This window comes from Acomys russatus, chromosome 10, assembly GCF_903995435.1.
Source record: "Acomys russatus chromosome 10, mAcoRus1.1, whole genome shotgun sequence".
Classification (NCBI taxonomy): domain Eukaryota; kingdom Metazoa; phylum Chordata; class Mammalia; order Rodentia; family Muridae; genus Acomys; species Acomys russatus.
This window is the reverse complement of record NC_067146.1, coordinates 60,900,098-60,923,584: the sequence shown is the minus strand read 5'-3', so window position 1 is coordinate 60,923,584 and position 23,487 is coordinate 60,900,098. Positions and strand designations below refer to the sequence as shown.

The 23,487-nt window shown below is 37.9% G+C and overlaps 1 protein-coding gene across 2 annotated transcripts in view; it reads left to right on the top strand.

Moving 5' to 3' along the window:
- Window positions 1-23,487, top strand: part of Grid2 (glutamate ionotropic receptor delta type subunit 2) — a 1,403,143-nt gene that overhangs the window by 439,699 nt on the left and 939,957 nt on the right. The window lies entirely within an intron of this gene.

Sequence of the window (23,487 nt, the reverse complement as noted above, 5' to 3'; positions counted from 1 at the left end):
ACTATCAAATGGAAAGTGACAACACCTGGTATGGCTTAGCAAGCTGTTACTTAGAAAAGTCCTTATGCAGCATAACTGTGAGCTGTTCCAGGGATGTTTCTGATATACTAAATGCCTAATGTAGTTTTAAATATGCTCAGATGTAATTATTGAAATAATATCTGTAAGGGAATTCATTCTTGCCTCATTTTCTTTTATGATGGCCTGGCGTTGGCAACATTGATTTGGGAAAAAATGAAATCAGCTGCAGAAGAGAGGCACTTTAGACAGACTGCAAATGCACAATGCCTTTTAGAAATCTGTTATCCACTAGCAATTATTTTCTACTCACCTATCTGTCAACACTTTTCTATTTAACATACCAACTGATTAATACTGAATAAGTCTTTACTATTATTATAAGATAACAATTCGTCAATGCTACCTTGGAATTAGGTTAGACAGAGCCTTAGATATTTCCTGCTTCATGAAAACTGGCTGGAGTTTGGTTTATCTTTTCTAGTAGAATTATAAGATTTAGTATATCATCTGGAAATGAAGATGTATCTACATTTTACCTCCATTCCTGGCCTTTGAATATGATGAGATATACATCTTATCAAATCTGACCTTTTATGTAATTACATACACACTGACACACACACACACACACACACAGACAGACAGACAGACAGACACATATTCACTCACTCACTCACTCACTCACTCTCTCACACACTTATACATGCAAAATATTTATTGGGAGGGACAAGAACATGCCAGACATAAGAGAGGACCAACTTGTGGGAATTAGTCATCTCCTTCCACCATGTGGGTTCCAGGGTTCTCACATAGGTATTTGGACTTAGAAATAAACTCCCCCTCAGTCACAGTCATAGGGGAGGGGAGTAAGGGGAAAATGGGAGGGAGGGAGGAATGGGAGGATACAAGGGAGGGGATAAATATTGAGATGTAATATGAATAAAAAATAAATAAAAAAAAGTACTTTCACTGAATGATCCATCTTATAACTCAGTATATTGTCACACTGGTTGTGTGTGTGTGTGTGTGTGTGTGTGTGTGTGTGTGTGTGTGCACCTATTGTCTTTCTGTTGTCTACGCAGTCTCTCTAGGGTTTCTCCGACATTTGCAAAAAGTCCTATGGTTGTCCATCAAATTGTAAATTTAGGCAAGAAAAATGATATGAGTAAATGCGAATACGTGACAGCAGAATTTTACCCTTTCGCATTAAACTACAGCAGACTGCTTTGCTCTCCTCTCTTTTGATGTAATACAATACTTATTACAAGTTCAACTCATCTCTGTCATAGGAACTGGGTCTTTAAGAGGCTTTTTGCATATAGAGCTAGTGGATATTTTTCTTACCTACCCTAACTATGTTATAAAAGTATGTTCAACTCATGGTTTGGATGACGTATGTAGAGGCAGAGTTAAAATTAGATGTCAAAGTATCCAGAAGGACTGTTTGTAATGATCTTATTAGGGTACCTTGACAGGGAAACATGAGTGCTTTATGGTGCCCTGAGGCACTTGACCACTCTATGTTATATAACAGAGATCAATTTCCATCAACCGAGAATGGGTTCATCTATCAAGTACATAGATGTGGCACTTCGTCTTCTTTGGATTTAAATGGCCAAAATATGCACGTAAGAAAATTTAGATGTGAGGTTCAGCATCTGATTCGATCAGCTGCTGGGTGGGATTATGTTAGGTACCTGTCTTGTTTGTCTTTTCTGGGTCTGGGTTACCTTGCTCAGGATGATTCTTTCTAGTTCCATCCATTTTCTTGCTAATTTCATCATCTTTTTTTTTAATAGCTGTATTCCATTGTGTAAATGTACCATATTTTCTTTATTCATTCTTCAGCTGAGGGATATCTAGGTGGTTTCCAGTTTCTGGCTATTATGAATAAAGCTGCTATGAACATAGGCAGAGCTCAGGGAGTTCTGTGGGAGAGTGGGAAGGAAAGATATAAGGACCAGATAGGGAATAGGAACGCTGCAGGAATAACAGAGTCAACTAACATAGACTTAGGGGACCTTACAGAGAAGCATCAACCAAGGAGCCTTCGTGGACTGGACCTCATCTCCCTACACATACATAGCCAATGGGCCATTTGAGCCCACTGGGGGAGGGGAAGGTGGTGGGAAGGAATGACTGAGATGAGAGGAGGGACAGGCCTACATTTGGGAGGTAGAGTGAATAAATAAGTTAAAAATAAATTTAAAGAAAAGAAAGAAAGCTTAGCACTCACATTAAGTGTTGTTTTTGTTTCAAAATGAAAACAGTTAAGAGTCTCAGCAAGTTTCCTCTTAACAAGACAAATAATGTTGACCAGTTGTCTAACGTTTCTATGCACATATTATTCAAATGCAATTAAAAGATTTGACTTTTAGTGTTTCACAATAACTGCCATTGCAACTATGACAGAATTCTGGCTTCCTGTGAACCAAACAACAACAAAAAAAAATCAACTGACAGAAGATCTCCCTTCTCAACAGTCCAGTGAAAGAAATTTGCATTGTTGACCAAAACATTTCAGTCCCTTCCCATGGGAAAAAAGAAGTTCTTTTGGAGGGCAGTGCAGAATCGTTTGGCATATGCTGACACTTCCTCACATCTTTTCAATGGCAAAATCATTTCCAGGCCACCAGACACAGTGAATAATTCCTGAATGCTACATGTGGCGTGGCCAGGATAACAGTCCTGCCATCTGGAATAATTGCAAAATTTCCTCACAGCAGACATCCTTTCTAGAAGGATCACTCATGCAGATCATGTGTCCAGTCCTTCCTTTCTGCTTTCTTTTCCCCAATGGACTGTGCAGTGATAGCACAAGCAGGCTTACAGCAGAGGTGAGCTGCTGGACCACACCCGACTGCCTTCTTTGTACTGACAGGTATCAGGGAGGATACAGCACCTGTGATATTAAAAACAGTACTAGTCTCAGCTTCTCATCTCATGTGTAGCTTTTCCATTGCTATTGGGCATGGACACCACAGACTGCAGAGGTTTCGGTAATACCTGGGATATGAAGCAACTATCTCAGTCTGGATGCCCAAACATGAACAGAGCCTCTCAGGACAACACTCAGATTCCTTCCACTCCCAACAGTGTTGTTTATTGACAAACTAATCTCTGACCTCTCTGGGAATCACTTCTTTTTCACTTGCCTAAGTTGGGCTTTCTTCAAGGTTGCCCAATACAAATAGCCAAAACATTATGATTGTAACATTAATATAATTCCTCATTATTTCATGGTTCTTGCTGTATGTAATTTATCTATGTGTAATAATATAAATGCATATGTAAAAATCTTTAAAAAATAAAAAAAATAATAATTGGTTGTGTTTAGTAACATCGTGAGAAGTTAACGGAGACTTACTTGTCTTGCCATTAAATCAACACAGGAACTATAACAGTAAATGTACCCAAGAGGAATTTGATCATTCCTGCAGATAGCAGGGATTTCTGCTGTGTTTGAATTTATCCCTGTCTTGTTCTTTCTTGGGTTATTTGTCCCAACAATCTGTATTTAAAAGTTTCTGCTATCTCCAATTGATAAACTTCCTGCAAAGAAAAAATTGGATGGTTTTTTTAAATTTTTTATTTTGAATGTTTTATGTATTTATTTATTTTTTGATTTTTCAAAAGGTCCTTTTATTGTGTGGGGCAGATATCTGTACTTTCCCCTCTCTTCTGGCAGGTAGGGCATCACAGATACATAGGACAAAATAGATTTGCTCCCCTTGCTCTTCCAATTTAACCAATTATTTTTTTCCTTTTTTATTATTAATTTATTCAAGTTACATCTCAGTTGTTAGCCCATCCCTTGTATTCTCCCATTCCTCCCTCACTCCTGCTCCCCCCCCATTCCCCTCCCCTATGTCTGTGACTGAGGGAGACCTACTCCCCCTTATATGCTCATAGGGTATCGAGTCTCTTCTTGATGACCTATTATCCTTCCTCTGAATGCCACCAGGCATCTCCATCCAAGGGACATGGTCAAATATGGGGCACCAGAGTTTGTGTGAAAGTCATATCTCCTTCTCCACTTAACGGTGGAGAATGTCCTGTCCATCGGCTAGTCTGGGTAGGGGTTCGAAGTTTACCGCCTATATTTTCCTTGACTGGTGTCATAGTTTGAGGAGGACCCCAGAGCCCAGACTCACCTGTAGTTTTCCAGGACCCTCTGGATCCTTCTATTTCCTCATTCTCCCAGGCTTCTCACACCTAAAGTCTCAATAGTATGTACTCCCCTCTGACCCACTTTCCTGGTAGGTAAAGTTTTCCATGGGGACGTACCCCTTGGACTAGTGTCTTGATATAAGTGAGTATATACCATTTAACTCTTTTTGCTTCTGGGTGAACAAATCCATTTGTCCACAAATTTCAGAAATTCTTTGTTTTTAATAGCTGAGTAGTATTCCATAGTGTAAATGTACCACAGTTTCTTTATCCATTCTTCTACTGAGGGACACTTAGGCTGTTTCCATGTTCTGGCTATTATGAATAAGGCAGCTATGAACATGGTTGAGCAGTGTCACTTGCCTTACAGAAGCTTCTCAGCCTCATGAGGTCCCATTTATTAATTGTTGACGTTAAGGCCTGGGCTGTTGGTGTTCTGTTCAGGAAGTTGTCTCCTGTGCCTATGTGTTCCAGAGTCTTCCCCACTTTTTCCTCTAACTGGATTAATGTCTCTGTTTTTAGGTTGAGGTCTTTAATCCACTTGGACTTGAGTTTTGTGCATGGTGACAAATAAGGGTCTAATTGCATTTTTCTACATGTAGACATCCAGTTAGACCAGCACCATTTGTTGAAGATGCTGTCTTTTTTTCATTGAATGAATTTGGCTTCTTTGTCAAAAATCAAGTGACCAAACGTGTGTGGATTCATCTCTGGGTCTTCAGTTTGATTCCATTGATCCACTAGCCTATTGCTGTGCCAGTACCATGCTGTTTTAATTACTGTTGCTCTATAGTACAGCTTGAGATCAGGTATGGAGATTCCTCCAGAGGATCTTTTATTGTATAGGACGGTTTTTGCTATTCTGGGCTTTTTGTTTCTCCATATGAAGTTGAGAATTGTTCTTTCAATATCTTCAAAATATTTTGTAGGTATTCTGATAGGGATTGCATTGAATAAGTAAATTGCTTTTGGTAAGATGGCCAATTTTACTATGTTAATTCTCCCGATCCACGAACAAGGTAGATCCCACCATCTTCTGATGTCATTTTCAATCTCTTTCTTCAGAGATTTAAAGTTTTTTTCAAATAGGTCTTTCACTTGCTTGGTTAGGGTTATTACTAGATATTTTATATTGCTTATGGCTATTGTGAAGGGAGTAATTTTCCTAATTTCTTCCTCTGCCTGTTTGTCATTTGTATATAGGAAAGCTACTGACTTTTTTGAGTTTATTTTGTATCCTGCCAATTTGCTGAAGGTGTTTATCAGCTGTAGGAGTTCTCTGGTGGAATTTTTGGGGTCACTTATATACACTATTATATCATCTGCAAATAGGGATAATTTGACTTCTTCCTTTCCCATTTGGATCCCCTTGATCTCCTTTTGATGTCTTATTGCTCTGGCTAGAACTTCAAGATCTATGTTGAAGAGATATTGGGAAAGTGGGCAGCCTTGTCTGGTTCCCGATTTTAGAGGGATTTCCTTGAGTATCTCTCCATTTAATTTAATGTTGGCTATTGGTTTGCTGTATATAGCCTTTATTATGTTTAGATAAGTGCCTGTATTCCTGCTCTCTCCAGAACTTTAAACATGAATGAGTGTTGGATTTTTTCAAATGCTTTTTCTGCATCTAAAGAGATGATCATGCGGTATTTCTCTTTCAGTTTGTTTATATGTTGGATTACATTGATGGATTTCCGTATGTAAAACCATCCCTGCATGCCTGGAATGAAGCCTACCTGGTCATGGTGAATGATGTCTTTGATATGCTGTTGTATTCACTTTGCCAGTATTTTGTTGAGTATTTTTGCATCAATGTTCATAAGAGAAATTGCTCTGAAATTCGCTTTTTTAGTTGGGTCTTTGTGACATTTAGGTATCAATGTGACTGTGGCCTCATAGAATGAATTTGGTAATATTCCATCCATTTCTATCTTTTGGAATAGCTTGAATAGTATCGGTATTAGCTCCTCTTTGAAGGACTGGTAGGTTTCTGTGCTGAAACCATCTGGCCCTGGGCTTTATTTTTTTGGTTGGGAGACTATCAATGGTTGCTTCTATTTCTATAGGCAAAATAGGGCTATTTAATTTGTTTATCTGGTCTTGATTCTATTTTGGCAAATGGAATCGGTTGAGGAAATTGTCCATTTCACTTAGATTTTCAAATTTTGTGGCATAAATGCCTTTAAAGTAGGTTCTTATGATTCTTTGTATTTCTTCGGTGTCTGTTGTTATGTCTCCCTTTTAATTTCTGATTTTGTTTATTTGGATAATGTTTCTCTGTCTTTTAGTTAGATTAGCTAACGGTTTGTCTATCTTGTTAATTTCTCAAAGAACTAGCTCTTGGTTTTGTTGATTCTTTGGATTGTTCTCTTTGTTTCTAATTTATTGATTTCAGCCCTGAGTTTGATTACTTCTAGGCGTCTACTCATCTTGGGTGTTTCTGCTTCTTTTTTTTTTCTAAAGCTTCCAGATGTGTTGTTAAGTTGTTTATGTGGGATGTTTCCATTTTCTTTTTAAAGGCACTTAGTGCTATGAATTTTCCTCTTAGCACTGCTTTCAATGTGTCCCACAAATTTGGGTATGTTGTTCCGTCATTTTCATTGAATTTCAGGAAGTCTTTTATTTCTTCCCTTATTTCTTCCATGACCCATGTGTCATTAAGTAGAAAGTTGTTTAGTTTCCACGTGTTAGTATGCTTTTTGTTATTTCTGTTGCTGTTGAAGTCCAGCCTTAGACCATGGTGATCTGATAAGATACAAGGTATTATTTTAATTTTCTTGTATCTGTTGAGGTTTGCTTCGTGACCAACTATGTGATCAATTTTAGAGAATGTTCCATGGGGAGCTGAGAAAAAGGTATACTCCTTAGCGTTTGGGTGGAAAGTTTTGTAGATATCTGTTAGATCCATATGATTCATGACATTGGTTAATGAAGTTATTTTCTGGCTTAGATTTTGATTCAAAGACCTATCCTTGAGTGAAAGTGGGGTGTTGAAGTCTTCCACTATTAATGTGTGTGTATTGATGAGTGGTTCAAGCTTTGTTAATAACTCTTTTACAAATGTGGGAGCCCTTTTATTAGGAGCATAGATGTTCAAAATCATGATGTTTTCTTGATTGACTTTACCTTTGACGAGTACGAAGGGTCCATCCTCATCCCTTTTGATTAATTTTGGTTGAAAGTCTATTTTATTAGATATTAGAATGGCTACCCCAGCTAGTTTCTTGTGACCATTTGCTTGGAATATTTTTCCCCAGGCTATTACTCTGAGGCAATGTCTTTCCTTGTGGTTGAGATGTGTTTCTTGAATGCAGAAGAATGTTGGGTCATGTTTATGCATCCACTCAGTTAGTCTGTGTCTCTTTATTGGAGAATTGAAACCATTGACATTGAGAGATATTAATGACCAGTGATTGCTAAGTCCTTTCATTTTTGGCATTTGTAATAGTTGAGATTTTGTGAGGTTGTGATTTTGCGATGGTATAGTTACCTATTTCCTATGTAGTTTTGGTTGTAGTTTGACCCATTGGGGTGGAGTTTTCCTTCTAGTAACTTCTGTAAAGCCGGATTTGTGGCTAGGTACTGTTTGACTTTGTTTTTGTCATGGAATATCTTGTTTTCTCTGTCAATGGTTATTGACAATTTCGCTGGATATAGTAATCTTGCCTGGTATCTGTGTTCTCTTAGGGTTTGCAGAACCTCTGTCCAGGCCCTTCTGGCTTTCATGGTCTCTGTTGAGAAGTCCAGAGTAATTCTGATTGGGTTTGCCTTCATATGTTACTCGGCCTTTTTCTCTTACTGCTTTTAATATTTTTTCTTTGTTCTGTATATTTTGTGTTGTTATTATTATGTGGTGGGAAGATTTTCTTTTCAGGTCTATTCTATTTGGTGTTCTGTATGCCTCTTGTATGTTCATATGCATCTCCTTCTTCAAATTGGGGAAATTTTCTTCTATTATTCTATTAAAGATATTTTTCTGAACTGTGGAGTTGGTTGCCTTCTCTTTCCCCTACCCCTATTATTCTCAAGTTTCGTCTTTTCATGGTGTCCTTGATTTCTTGAATGCTCTGTGTCAGGCACTTTTCAGATTTAGAATTTCCCTTGATGGGTGTTTCCAGTTCTGCGATTGTATCTTCAAGTCCCGATATTCGTTCTTCCATTTCTTGCAATCTGTTTGATAAGGCCACCTCTGAGATGCTTGCTTTCTTTTTTGATGCTTCTCGATCACGCTTTTCTTCCCTGTGTTTCTTTATGATAGCTTCCATCCTTATCTTCAGGTCTTGAACTGTTTTAATGATTTCCTTCATCTGGTTATTTGTATTTTCCTGAAATTCTTCAAATGCCTCTTTTTATGACTCTTTTAAATCCTCAGCCCTCTTGTTTGCCTCCTCCTGCATTTTTTTTTTTTTTTTTTACAGATTTTATTTGTTTCTTCCCTTATCATCTTACTTACTAAGGATTTGAGGTCATTTTCTTGTATATCAATTGTTGTTGGATTCTCTAGGTTGTTTTCATTGGGATTGCTGGGATCTGGAGATGCCAACCTGTTTTGGGTTTTATTAGCGTTCTTTCGCTGTCCTCTTGTCATTTTGGTGACTCTGGTGTTGGGAGGTGGTTTGTAGTGAACTTCCCTGTTTGAGAGTGGATAGTTGATGCCTGATTATAGGTAGGGTACCCTTGCCTGTGTGGATCAAGGAGTATTTCCCTGGACCAGGCAGGTGATTCAGGTTCTACTCCTGGAGATTTTTCTCAACAGCTTAGGCTCCAGGCTGAGTCTTGCAAAGTAGGTTTCTGTTTGGGCATTTTCACCTTACTGCTGTAATTCAGACCAGCAATTTTGGGCTCTAAAGTAAGGTCAGCACACAAGCTCTCTGGTTGTGTAGGTTGATCCCAGCTGCCTGTCCTTTCTGTTGCTTTGTAGCCAAGATCCCAGGTGGATCAGATCTCCTGGGCTGCAGCTGTCTTTTAGCTCTGCCTCTATACTCTGTAGGAGCATGCAGCCTCTCCCATGAATTTGGGAGTTCTTGCTGGGTCTGCAGGAGCTGACCCAGCTAGGATCTGCCTGTTGGAAATTACAGGATCAGTGCCTGGTGGGCCAGAGACAATATGGTTTCAGGCCACTGGCAGTATCCAAGGAGGCAGCAATTTCCACGCCCCGTAAGCCAGGACACTCCCAGACAATGGCGATTCAGACTGCTGGCTGGAATCCCCTGTATCTTCTCTTTCTTCCAGTGACAGCCAGTATACTCCCAGCTTGCTTTAGGTCAGCAGTTAGGCCCTGCAAGCATGACCCACGACTCCCTATATCATGGGAGGTCCTGTCGCGCCCGCCAGAATGGACCCCACTAGGTTCTGTTGTTTGGGGAGTGCCGGTTCAGCGTGGGCATCCTGGGCGGGTGGCTGGCAACAATGGTGGTTCAGACCACTGGCAGGAATCCCCTGTATCTTCTCTTTCTGCCAGTGAAAGCCGGGATACTCCCAGCTTGCTGTAGGTCAGCAATTAGGCCCTGGAAGCACGACCCATGGCTCCCTATATCGTGGGAGGTCCTGTCGTGCCCGCCAGAATGGACCCAGCTAGGTTCTGTTGTTTGGGGAATGCCGGTTCAGTGCGGGCAGCCCGGGCGGGCGGCTGGCTACAATGGCGATACAGACCGCTGGCAGGAATCCCCTGTATCTTCTCTTTCCTCTAGCGACAGCCAGAATGCTCCCAGCTCGCTTGAGATCTGTTGTTAGATGCCACAAGCAAGACCCACGTCTCCCGATAAAGTGAGTGGTCCCACTGGGCTGTGGGAGCAGTCCACGCTAGTTTCTAACTGCCCCTGTTTGCAGGGTCAATCCTTTGTGTCTGGGTTCAGATTGGGCCCAGGGCGCCGAGCATGAGCTACAGGCCAGCTCTTGCTGTTTTTGGTGAGTCCACCACCTGTGTTTCCACTCGGGCTAGGCAGGTGACCTCCACAGTTTGGCGTGATGTGGATGGAGAGGTTCAATGGTAGTTTTACCCTATTTGCTGAGACTCCCCAGGTTGGGGGCTCCAGAAAATCCCCTCCCCAAATGGCGAGTTTGGGTTTTATGTGCCGGCTGCAGCTTGGTTGTGGATTCCATTTCAGAGTTTGGGGTGTGTGTTTAGCACCTCCGGGCTGTTGCTTGTCCGGGGGATAGACCCACTGGTGGTCTGCAGAGTTTGGGGCCCCACTCACCTACAGTTCTCAAAATCCCACAATCTGTGGCTCCATTCTCGTCCCTGGTCACCTCGGAGTAGATCAGCTATGGTGCATACTGGCCGACGCCATCTTGCGACAAAATTGGATGTTTTAAACTCTCATATTGAGTCTGACTTGTGATACATACCATACGTAAGGTCAGGCTCCTTTCCCAGCAGTTAAGCCAACATAAAACAAACTCAGTGGCACTTTTGGACGTTTTCTGTCTCACAGTGCTTTTTCTGAGTATTGGTTTGTGTGCTTTTTTTGATTGTTTTGGATATTTTTGTTCTGTTATTTTTACCTTACAAGTTTTTGCTTATACATTCTAGCTTCTGATTTTGTTTCTCTGGGTTTTCTGTGTGCATGAACATGTGTGTCTCAGTGTTTATTGCATTTCTGGTGCTTTTCTTTGTCATTGTCTGTTTGTTTTTATATTAATATTAATATTACTTTCAATCTCCTATTTGTTTCTAATGAGAAATACATAGGTTATGGATTATGGGGTCAAAGAAGTAGAGAGATTCTGCAAGGAATTGGCATAGGGGAACCATCTTCAGAATATATTTTATAAAAATAAAATCTATTTTGACTAAAAATATTAAAGTAAAATAAGGAAAACCCTGCTTCCTTTGTTGTGATGGTACATTCTGGATCATGTTCCTTCCTGCAGTGGCAGAGACAGAGGCACAAACTTGAAGGCATTAGACAGTGCTCAGAGAAGTAGTGATGCTATAAACTGATTTATCTAATAATAAAGCATAAGATTCGCTTCATATCATTTAGAGTAGAAAATATGTAAATAAAATAAAATATACTGGTTTTCTATAAAAGAAAAAAAGGAAATTTACTTTTGTTCGACTTACAACTGTCACAAGCACTTGTACTAACTCATGGCTGATATATAAACACATGTCAAATAGAGTTTTAGATATCGTATTAGGAAAAGTACTTCTAAGGATATGGGCCCCAGTTCACTTATTCTATACTTTCACACTTATCTTTGATAAATAGAACAAACGTAAAACAGTGTGATTATTCTGCAGACTGAAATGTAAGAGTATTTATACAGCTCCCTGACTATGTTACATCTTCTAGAATATTCTGGCAACATGAAGTTTTCCTCATGATTTCATATTATAATTTTATAGGAAAGAAATACTTTATAATTGTTACTAATTTTTTTATTACACATGTATAAGACAAACTACATACAGCAGGGAGAACCATGTGACAATCATGAGAATAATGAATTCTATACAAGTTACATTCATAGTGACTTGGCCAACTGCATTCGTCTCGTTTGAAGTAGGTGTTTTTCCTGTCTTGTTCGGTCTAAATTTCCTAATGATATTCAATATTTATCCTATCTCAACTCTAATAGCTTAATGTCTTTATCTTTATCTAAAACGATCTTGTCCCCTAACCAACTAAACTTCGTTGTGAAACTATGCTATCTTGTCTTCAATGCCCTTCAGAGACTTGAGAAGGAATAATACTTAAATTCCTGAGTGAACCAGCAGTGTGGGTTAGCAGCTTCCCAAATGTATAAATTGACTTAAGACAGTTTGCTGCCTGACCAACCATGCAAAACACTTTATAACGTTGCAGCCTCATCTTCATCTTTCTGGCCTAATATCTCTGCCAGACTTGTTTGCAGGGCAGGAACTATTTTTTTTTTATAAATTTATTCTTGTTACATCTCAATGGTTATCCCATCCCTTGTATCCTCCCATTCTTCCCCCCCCCCCACACACACCATTTTCCCCTTATTCCCCTCCCCTATGACTGTTCCTGAGGGGGATTATCTCCCCCTGTATATGCTCATAGGGTTTTAAGTCTCTTCTTGGTAACCTGCTGTCCTTCCTCCTAGTACCACCAGGTCAGGAACTATTGAGGACTTGCTTACCCTGACTTGGCAGAGTGCAGCCGTCAACTCTGCCTGCATCTAAGTAGCCCATTTTTAGGAAGATTTTGATTGTGGCAGGAACGAGGACATATTGCCCAGTGGCTATTTTGCCACCTTTGAAGCTATGTCCATAAAGAGGCTCTTTGATGCTCATCATCTTCTTTGATTGAACCTACTCCTTAACTCAAGGCTTTAATTGTTACCTATAATGAAGGTTGTGTCTAAGTCATGGCTATAGAATTGTTACTAATTTTTAACAAACATATGTCCAAAGTTTTACATCATCAGGATTTTAGCTCATGTATATTGACAAAATGTTACATATCACTGGATTAGGTAAACTGAGCACATTAGATAGATGTTTGCTTTAATACTAGGACAGCCTTTCTCCTTCTTCCATTCTTACAGTGAATAAACTCCTGTGAATAGGCTCATATTCTTTTTCAAATCAGTCTTGAAGAACTCTCTTTGCACCATAACAATGCCCTAATTATTTTTCATGGAAGATGCCTATTTCCCAACTTATTTGACATGTATTCCTTTCTTTTTCCTTATGCCTTGATTATAACTGGATTTTTTAATATATTTTTGCCCCATGGGTATTTTTTTAAATATTTTTGGAATTATTTAATTGTAAAAGCATTAAGGCAAGGGCCTCAAGATTTTTCTTCACTATTATGCATGAGTAATAATATTTAGTCAAGGAATTGACATTTAACATGTATCAGTTGAATTACTCAATGATTGAATCTATGTATAAATACAAATTTAAGCCCTATAAAGCACATATTGTAAGTAAGATTATTAAAACTAAAAAGCCTAATATATATTAATTTGAATATGTCAACACAATTACTAAGCCAAATAGGGCAGCCTAAACAAATATCAGCATGTGCTAAAATTAACCTAAAGATTAAGTTTAATAAAATTATAATTAAATTCCAGATGTCACTAATAGTGTATTGATAAAAATAAAGAATTCACATGGAGTAGAGGGAGAGATAATTAACACTGCAGATGTTTGAAGAAGACATATGGAAACTATGTAACTAAGTGTGAACTTACTATGATTATTTTGCTAACTGGACAGAAATGAAACTGCCATAATTCTTATTTCTGTATGCATAGATCTGAGTAGCTCTCAGACCTCAAGTGGGAAGGTTTTTTGTTTTTTTGTTTTTTGGGTTTTTTTTGGGGGGGGTTGTTTGTTTGTTTGTTGTTTTGTGCAATCAAGAAGAGTTCATGTGGAAACTCAGAACAAGTCAAGGTAAAGAGAAGAAAGTGTCTCTTTAGAGAAGTCTACATCAAGCTCCGAGGTTCCAAGGCTCTGGAAACACAGACGAAGAAGAAGCAGGAAGAATATAAAGGAAACACCAGTGGTCAGGGTTGACTAGAGCAAAACTGTGTCTTGGGGACATCGCAGAGTTGTTGCAGTCATGAGCTCACAACCGCTGTGGTTGCCTGCAAAAGGCCTGTGCCTAGTTAAGCCACTCAACATTCCATCATGCAGAGAAGGCTTCGTAAGCCCCCGCCTTGTCAGGTAATAGCTTGTGCCATAGGTAGAGTTGATGTATTAAAGGATGTGGCCTATGATATCTCACTGGATTATGTCACATCCATCGGGTATTATGGGTTGGTACTAATTGGAATTTTTAAAGGGGGACATGAACTTGAAAGCAGGTGGAAAATAGAGCTTAGAGTAGTTAAAGGGAAAGATAAAGGGTGAACTTGGTCAAGATAACGTTGTTTGCATACAAGAAATTCTCAAAAATTAATAAAAATAGTGTATTGCAATTTCAAATTAAAGAATTAAATGCAAGCTTCTCTAAGTCATTCAGAGAACCAAGAGTCAAGATAGAAATCTTGGGAGTCCATTTCATCCCACAAATGAGTGGACTTGGAGGTGTGCAGTAGGAGCTTGTGTAGCAATAACAGAACTACAGGAGGCTTTTAAGGTCACCATCACTTGAATTGCTGACACAGACTGAGGGGACTTGTTTTATCTGTTAATATCTTTTCTGGCCAGCGCATCCTTCTATACTGTCACATGCAATTTCTGTTTTGGTTGGCTTTTTATTAGGTCTCATTTAATTCAGACAGGTCTGAAATGTACTATGTAGCTAAGAGAGATCTTGAACACTTGATCCTCCATCACCAGCAAGGATAAATGCTGCGATTATAGGCATGCCATTGGTATTTGTTTTGGGGGTTGTTTGTTTGTTTGATTGGTTGGTTGGTTGGTTTTTGGTTTTTTGAGACAGGGTTACTGAGGGATAACCCTGGGTATATTTCACTCAGTTTGTAGATCAGGCTGGCCTCAACGATCCTCAAAGTCACAGATTTGCCTGCCTCTCAAGTGCTGGGATTAATGACATGTGCCATTATGCCTGTCTTTGCCAACACCTTTTAATGAAAATCTATAGCTTTTTTCACATTACATCCCAGTGTATCATCTATGTATCTCATCTAGCAGAATTTATTTAATGGGTTTCTTTTATGTTTTCATTATCTTATTTTTCCCTAGGAATTAAGTGACCAGTTAGTGTCAATGCATATTATAACTACCTAGTATTATAATATAAAGGGTAAGGTCATATTTGAATTGCTTGAAGTTTCCTTTTCTGTGACATCTAATTTCCATAACAGCATAGTTTACATTAATACATCCAACCAAAACATAGAGGTTTCCATTGTAAAAATTTGTAGCTTTAATCATTCATTTATCCTGTGACATACACTGCCACCATATTTTTCTTCCATATAACTGAAGATATTTTTCCCTTATAAAAGTAGTGGAAATGGGTTTCAGATACATTTTAAGAAATTTAAGAACACTAATACTAGCTTTCTACCTTTAAATAGAAAATTCATCATGTAAATGATACCATATATGTTTCAAAGGTGGTATATTTTCTACTATAAGATTGACTATTAGCGTCCTATGGTTTAGTCATTGTGTCTTATCCTTCAAAGTAATAGCTGTTTTAAGTGGTGGCCCAGCAGTTTATCAGCACAAAAACCACTAAAGAAAAATGCTATTGATTTTCACTATCAGTGGCTAAGGAAATGCTTTATGTACTAGAATTAGTCAAGAAAGCTAGAGTAAAATATGAAAATGTCACTTAGAGCACTATTTGTTTGGGTATATTCAATGCCAACTTCAAGTTTTTAAACAAAGAAGAGATACATTTTTATAATATAATATTAGGAATTTTGATACATTTTTAAATGCTGAAACACACCAAATATATTTAAAATGGAGCATTCCCCAAATCTTACCTGTAAAGAAAAAGTTACATCACTTCCAGAAAATCCATGTAACTGCAGGTGATCATATTAATCAAATAAAACCAGTAAGACAAATATCTTGTTTTCTCTCTTAGGTGTGTGTGTATGTGTATATATGTGTGTGTATTGTTTATGTGTGTATGTGCGCATGTGTGCATGTCTGTATGTGTGCATGTGTGTATCTGTGTATCTGTGTATGTGTGTATGTATTGTTTATGTGAATTTGTATTAATGCGTGACCTGCAGATAGCAAAACTGAGAAAAGGGAAACTTACATGAAGGGAGGCGCAAGAAAAATGGGCCTGAGATTATGGACGGAAGTGTTCAAAATACAGTATATATTTATACTGGCTAATTTTATGTCAACGTGACATAATCTAGAGAGGACAGAACCTCAATGGAGAAAATGCCTCCTAAAATAGGGCTGTGCATCATGTTCCTTGCCTTTAATCCCAGCACTCCTGAGGCAGAGTCAGGCAGATCTCTCTGAGGTTGAGGCCAGCCTGGTTTACAAAGCAAGTTCCAGGACAGCAGCCAGGGTTGTTACACAGAGAAACCCTGTCTCAAAAGACAACAATAATAACAACACTAACAACAACCACCCCAAAGTGGGAGTTTTTGGTGATTGATGGGACAACACCCAGCCCATTGCACATGGTGTAGTACCTGGCCTGGTGGTTCTGGATTCTATTAGAAAGCAGGGTAAAGAAGCCATGTGGAGCAAGGCAATAAGCAGCATCCTCCCTCTGTGTCTTTTGAATCAGCTTCTGTCTCCAGATTTCTGCCCTGTTTGAGTTCCTGTTCTGACTTCCTCCAGTGATGACTGTGGATGTGGAAGCCGAAGTCAAATAAAGCTTTTCCTTCCCAACTTGCTCTTGCTCATGGTGTTTCATCATAGCAATAACTCAAACTAGGAAAATACTTATAGAGATTGTTTAACATGCTTTTACAATACTCAAGCACATTCTATCTATGAAATATTAGTCACTGGTTCATTGAAAGGTTCAGGTTCCTGAAACAACCTGGGAAGAAAGTTGCGATTGCAGTCTCATCGCTGGTTGAGAAAGATTAAGAATGAACAATGAGTATTTATTTGATGAGCATCATCACCGGGTGATACTTAAGGGTGTTTTATCTTTGTTTTGAGACATTACTGCCTGTTTCCTATCCCCATGCATTTCTAGTGCTTTACAAGTACTGATGACATTCTGCTAGGTCTACTGGCTATTTCTACAACACAGTTGTGCAATAATGTGGTTTTAGACCATGAGGATTAGTACACAGATTTTCTTTGGACAATTATTCTGAAAATAAAGTATTCCCTTTCACACATCATCAGGAGAAACTAAGTACATTGTCCTATGGGACGTTATTTCTGAGAGCTACAGCTATTAGTGTTTGATTATTTTTCTCCTGAAGTTATACAATACTTATTATATAAAGGCTTGATTCTTCTGTCAACTTTAAACTAAAGTGAAATAGACTAGTCAGCTAATTTAAACTACCAAAGGAAGTGTATTTTGGTGTAATTTCTGACTAGAGTCTAATATGTAAAATCTCTATGGTATGGGATTTTTTTTTCTCTTTTACTCAGTGTGTTTGCAGTTAGATGAAGGAACAGCGGGAAGGTGTATTTGTGGGATATATTTGGAAGTGTGTACATGGCTCTCGTATGCCACAGTGAATTCTAGAGAAGCTGTCGATTAATTTTATGAATTAGTTTGTGAAGGAAATACTAAGAATAGCTCATCAGGGATCCTTGGATTTTTCAGAAGTTATGTTACAGAACTGTATTTTAGTATTCACTTAAAGTATGCATCAAAAAGTCTTTTACAAAGGAGTGGGGTTGTACATGAGAAACTCCACATTATTTTATTTTTTAGGTCTCTGCTTATGGCATTTAAATTAAATGTGGAGATGATAATTATATAAAATTTTATGAGGATTCTGAAGAAAAGCATTTTTCATTTAAAAATGTGAGAAATATGTAAATACTCACTCACTTCTTTCCTTTCCTTGTATTAAGAGGTAATGCTTTCTATGACTAATTAAAAGCATTAGTTTTCATTCTAACCATAATAATTACAGTTTGCCATCAGCATTGATATTAGCATAAGCAATTCCAAAGTCTACATTATAGCAAGTGAATGAATGGTTAATTCAAGATTAAGCATAACATAAAATTTAAAGAAAAGTAAACTGCCAGGCATTATATTAAACAGTGCTTCTAAAACTGAAATAGTTTTGGTTAAAGAATTATACAAATTGTGGTTTATATGGCAGGCAAATAAGATGATTGAAGAGCTCTGTCAAAATGATCAGAACGACTGGTATTTCGGTCACTCATGTATGCCTTCTATGTAAATGCATAGTGATCAGCCCGTTTCCCTGCCGTGGATATAAAAGAAAGCATAGCACACATTTTAATGCTATGTTAATCAAGTAAGTAAAGAGTAATGCAGTTCTCAGACCTGTGTTTGGTTTTACTTTGAGTCTGTCCATCATCGTCCACCACCTCACGACACTGCAGACGTGTGGGCCACCTTTATTTTCCTTGAATAAGCCAAGCTCCTCCTGACTCTCAATCCCTGCATACATTTTTATTTCAAAATAAATTTCCTTCCTTTGCTAATAAGAACACAGCAATAAAATTTCTCTGTCCAACACAATAGTGTAAACCTTCCAAATTTCAACTATATACGAAATGTATTGTATGCTTGTGTTTCAGGTGGTACAGTCTGGGCCAGGAATTTCCAGATTCTTGGCTTTTTATGCAGAGAATTTAAAACAAAGGCTCACACAGGTTTACAAAAGAAGCAAAGCAACTGTTGTTGAGGCAAAGTGATACAGAGATTAGAGAAGTAGACACTGTCAAGACTGATAGCAGGTCACACGAATCACAAACTCAAGGGCCCTGATATTGTTCCAGGCTTCCTTTTAATGCAATTTAAGAGAAAGGGGGGGGGCTAGTTAATAAAGAGCGTAGTTTGGGTGGTTCTTTTTTTTTCACTGATATTTTACATAACTCATTTTTTGTACTGTGTATGTCCCTTCCATATTGCATCTGATTTTTAACCACACACTTATTCAATTACGCATGGACATAAGACTATAAATAAGGAATTCTTTCTAAAGTTTATTAAATGGCAGAGTTTTGCCCATTTGCACAGACAACTAAAGCAAGTTAAGGGCGTGTCCACTGTGCTTCTGTTCTCTACATCCTGATCCAAAGGGATCCACTTGTAAAGAAATGGTCAAGATGTGATTGTTACCAAGGTCAAAAAAATGTGTACTACGGTTCAGAAGAGGAAGCAACTGTAGCTAGTAGAGGCAAAGGGAGTCTAGGAAGGTGTGATGGAGAGATTTCTGAGGTTAATAAGTGTGCTGTTTTGTAGACGAGTGTGTTAGCATATCATCTGCAGAAAAAGATAGCCTGGCAGGTGCATTTATTACAAGGGATATATGCATAACCCCAAACCAAATTGGGTTCCCAGCTAAACTGCTTGCTATTCTTGCTAATCTGGCTTATATACTAACTATAATGGATATGCATATATATAGTATATTCTATATTACATTCTATACTATATTATATGTCATATATAATGTATATTATATATCTAAATGTATATATAATGAGTATACATATTGAAAATTATGCTTTCATAGTTACAATTCTTGTATACATCAGTCTAAACTCTTTGTTACTGTTCTTACCATTTGTTAAACAACATATACTTGTATACTACATTATATATAAGTAAGTAATAACCAATAAATAAATCTATACTGATTTTTAAATTGCATGTATTCATTCCTTATGTATGTGGGTGGATTGTGGATTCCACAGCTTAGATGTGCAACTCAGAGGACAGCTTGCAAGATTCAGTTCTCCCCATACGCCATGTTAATCCCAGGACGTGACCTCAGCAGTTGATTTAGAAGTCAGCACCTTTACATGCTGAGCCATTTCTCATATACTAAGTATGTTATGAATTCATTGTTAGACGCATCCAACTGAACTTCAGTAGAGAAAATCAGATGATGGAAATGTTGGAAATAGTTTTTAAAAAAAGAGTACTAACAAATGACTTTTGATTTATAAGTTATATTTTATCTTTTGATTTTGAAAATATATAAAGTGCTCATTCGTCAGGAACTATTGTACACATTATATAAAATATATACAATATATACAATAGTAAAAAAGAATATATTAAAGTACAAGTGAACAAATAAACAAAGTAAACCTGGGGCCAATAAGATGACTCAGCTGGTGAAGGTGCTTGCAGCCGACTTTGACAAGCAGAGTTTGATACCTAGGAGCATGCCCCACATAGTGGAAAGAGAATCAACTCATCAAATGGGTCTATATGCAAGAGTGTTTTCTTCTGGGTGTTTTTTGTGTGGTTGTTTGCTTTTGTTTTAAACACATGGGGAAACACACATACTCGAAATAAGTGTAATAAATGAATAAATTGTGTTTAAGCATTCTCCCCATCATACAAACTGTGCTCTGCATTTTCTGCCTGTGCTTATCTATCATTTTTCTTAAACTTACATTGTGTTCAGTGAAATGACAGTGGTTAGGTAGATATAGAGTGTCCTTCTGAGGGTTTTGAAATTTGGTTTCTGTCAATTATTTCCATGGTCAACTTGATCCAAAGCCAGTGTCATCTTGTGATAAGGGATATCAGTTGGCAAATGTATTTAGATACTCTTGGCCTGTAGGCAGTGCCTGTGAGGCATTTACTTAAATATTAATTGATGGAAGGGGGCCCAACCTAATGTGGATATTGCCACTTGGGTTGTGAAAGAAAGCAAGGTGAGCAATCCAGGGGAAGCAGGTAAGTAAACCAGTGCTCCTCTGTGGTCTGGGCCTCAGGTCTGTTGAAGTGACTACGTCAGAGTGACTGCCCTGAGCTCCTGCCTTGGATTCCCCCCATGATACACTCTAGCCTAGAAGCTGAATCGTTCCTTCTCAGCACTAAGTTGCTTTTGACCCAGTTATTTCATCACAACCAGCTAGGACTCACTAGTGGAGCTCCCCACCGTGACGTGGCGGTTTAGCTTGTTAGCTAACCTTCACAGGCAGTGCCTGGCTTTTCAGTCTCATTTCCCAACACGTAGAATCAAAACTTGTCGTAGAAGATTCATAGACTGATGAGATTATATGAATCTATTAGACATAATCAGGCTGAGTGACTAATATCAGTTTCAAATTGATGTTCATCATCTTCAAAACTAACCTGAGCCCTTCTTTGGACTGAAGTCAGTCTAGACACTGAGCCTGGGGAGAAAGAGCCACACGGCTAGCCTAAGGAAGTTGCCATGGAAGCCGAGTGCTTACATATGTCAGAGACTGTTGCTCTAAATTCAGGTAATGAAAAAAGAAATATTTTAGATCTTAACTTTTCAAGGTCATAATTTCAATGTTCCAGAGGTGAACAGCTCAAAGGCACCTAGCAATAGAACACGTAAGTGTGTTCCATTCCTATGTTCTTACTGTGAAACACTCAAGGGAAATAACTTGAGGTTGCCTGTGGTTAAAAAGGTTGCTTAATTTACACAAGATTCATTTGGCCACCCCTAGGGGTTCTTATTTGCTGTAGTTATTTTGTTGTTTTAAGGTCAAATGAGAAGTCCTATTAAATTAAATTTGTAGTAGATTTTGTGTAAAACAATATATGTTAGGTCAGTGAGAACCCATGACCCTTTATGTTGTCCTCTGTCATGTGTGTGTGTGTGTGTTTCTGTGTATGTGTGTGTGTGTGTGGGTATATGTGCGGTCTGTCTCTGTGCGTATGTCTGTGTATGTTCACACATGCCATAGCGCTAATATGAAGATAAGAGGACAATTATAGATTTTATATTCTGCTTCCACTATTTGTGCTGTGGGGACTAAAACTCAGTTGTCAGGCCATATGGCAAGCTCTTTGAGCCTCTAAGCCATATTGCCAGTCCTTTAGGTACATTCACCTATGGGGTATGATCAAAGGATTAGATTGGCCTAGTCTCCATCAATCCACTTTACCCAGTTTATTCTTCTATATTCAGCACTGCTTTCCCAGGATTTCATAAAGTCCATGACTATACACCACCTCAGCAAAACATTTAGTACAGAAAATTGGCTTCAGAGTCCATGTTGAGGGGATTATGTAACACCAACAGGAAACAGGATCAGGCTTCCTTAGCTGGCACATATTTTTCTACAATAACTGAAGGCTTTTACATTTCAAGGCTGGAGGCATGCAGCCACAGTGTGTTCCAATCACATTATTAATCCCTGTCTCAGTATACTCCCTTCTTATGTTATTTTATAAATGTGCACAGCAGAAACCAAAAGTAACTATCCATTATATCTTCACCACTTATCTGTAAGCAATTTAATTGTTTATGTACAAATATTTTAATTCTTCAGTACAATAGTTTAAAAATCAGAAATCAGAGAGGGAACGCTCACATTAAAGTGGTCTTGAGTGATGTAACTGGGTTAGATTCTTCCACAGGAAGGGGAGTTTTTCAAGAGACAGACTTCTGCTTACTGAAGGTGATTTTAACCGGGATGTCACTCTAGCAAAAAATTATTCTTCCTCAACCTGTCTGCCCAACATTAATTTCCCCTTGAAAGCATTTATTATTCAGCATTAGAGGCTGTTCTAGTCAGCCGTCCTCCAAACATCTGTACCACTTAGCTGTCCATTGTAGGTGATGAGTTGGAATAAGCAGAAAGAAAACAGATACCAGCAACACAAACACTTATAAATTATGATGTAGTCAGAGGTTTATTCCATTTACTTTAGTTAATTTAGGTTAATTATTTAGACTGATACTGATGGCCATTTTCAGTTGGATGTGGCAGAGGTATGAGGAGAAAAGAGATAGTACTTATAACTCTGGTCTTAACTCTAGAATTATCTATTATTAGGAGATTCAGGGTAGTTTTACTTCCGTATAATGTTCTTTTACATTTTCCCAAACTTAAACCTAAGCAGACACAGAGGTGTTGAACATCTGTGAATCTCTTATGCAGAATCATACTTGCATTTTTTTGTTTCAACCCACTTAATATTCATATATTCATCCTTTTAGCAAATATTTATTGAATTCCTAATTTGTAAAAGGTACAATGGTATAAGGAATAGTCCCAAAGATCAAAGTTTATAATCTTTTTAAAGAGATCTTACACACACGCACACACACACACACTCACACACACAAGTAATAATAATAATAATAATAATAATAATAATAATAATAATAATAACTAATAAGCATGTATTAAGTCTCACAGTAGAATAAGAACATATGCATTAAGAGTTCAACTGAAGACAAACCCAGTTCAGGCCATTTCTTATTATGTGAACCTTTAAATCTCTGAAATTTGGTTGGTATCCTAAGTGTTATTTGCTATGTTGCTGTTTTTCATGCTCCTAGGGAAATGACATCATATTAAGTGAATTGCCCTTGATTAGGACATGAGCCTGTAAGCTTCCTAAGTCATCTTACTCTGAATTTAGACTGTTAAAAATATAGAGAATCTTGTGTTCATATTCTGTTTGCATTTTTGCACAGTGTAAGCACACATAGACAAGACTGGATAAAAGGTATTATGGTAGTTTTATTTTCACATTGTTAATGATAATTCTTATCATTGTAATTATGTTCTTTTAAAAAATAGATATAGTTGTATTGAAATCTCAAGGCTTTGATTTCTCAACCCTTTCCATTAGTGATGACTTGAAAACTATAAATGACATCTCCAATTAATACTTTGATATGTAGTATCATAATTAAAAGATGAAAATGAAAGAAACTAAATAGTAGCAGACTTGACACTTTATAAGCTCATAAATGTTAGTACTGATATAATTACTGGCATTATTTGGCTTATGGAAT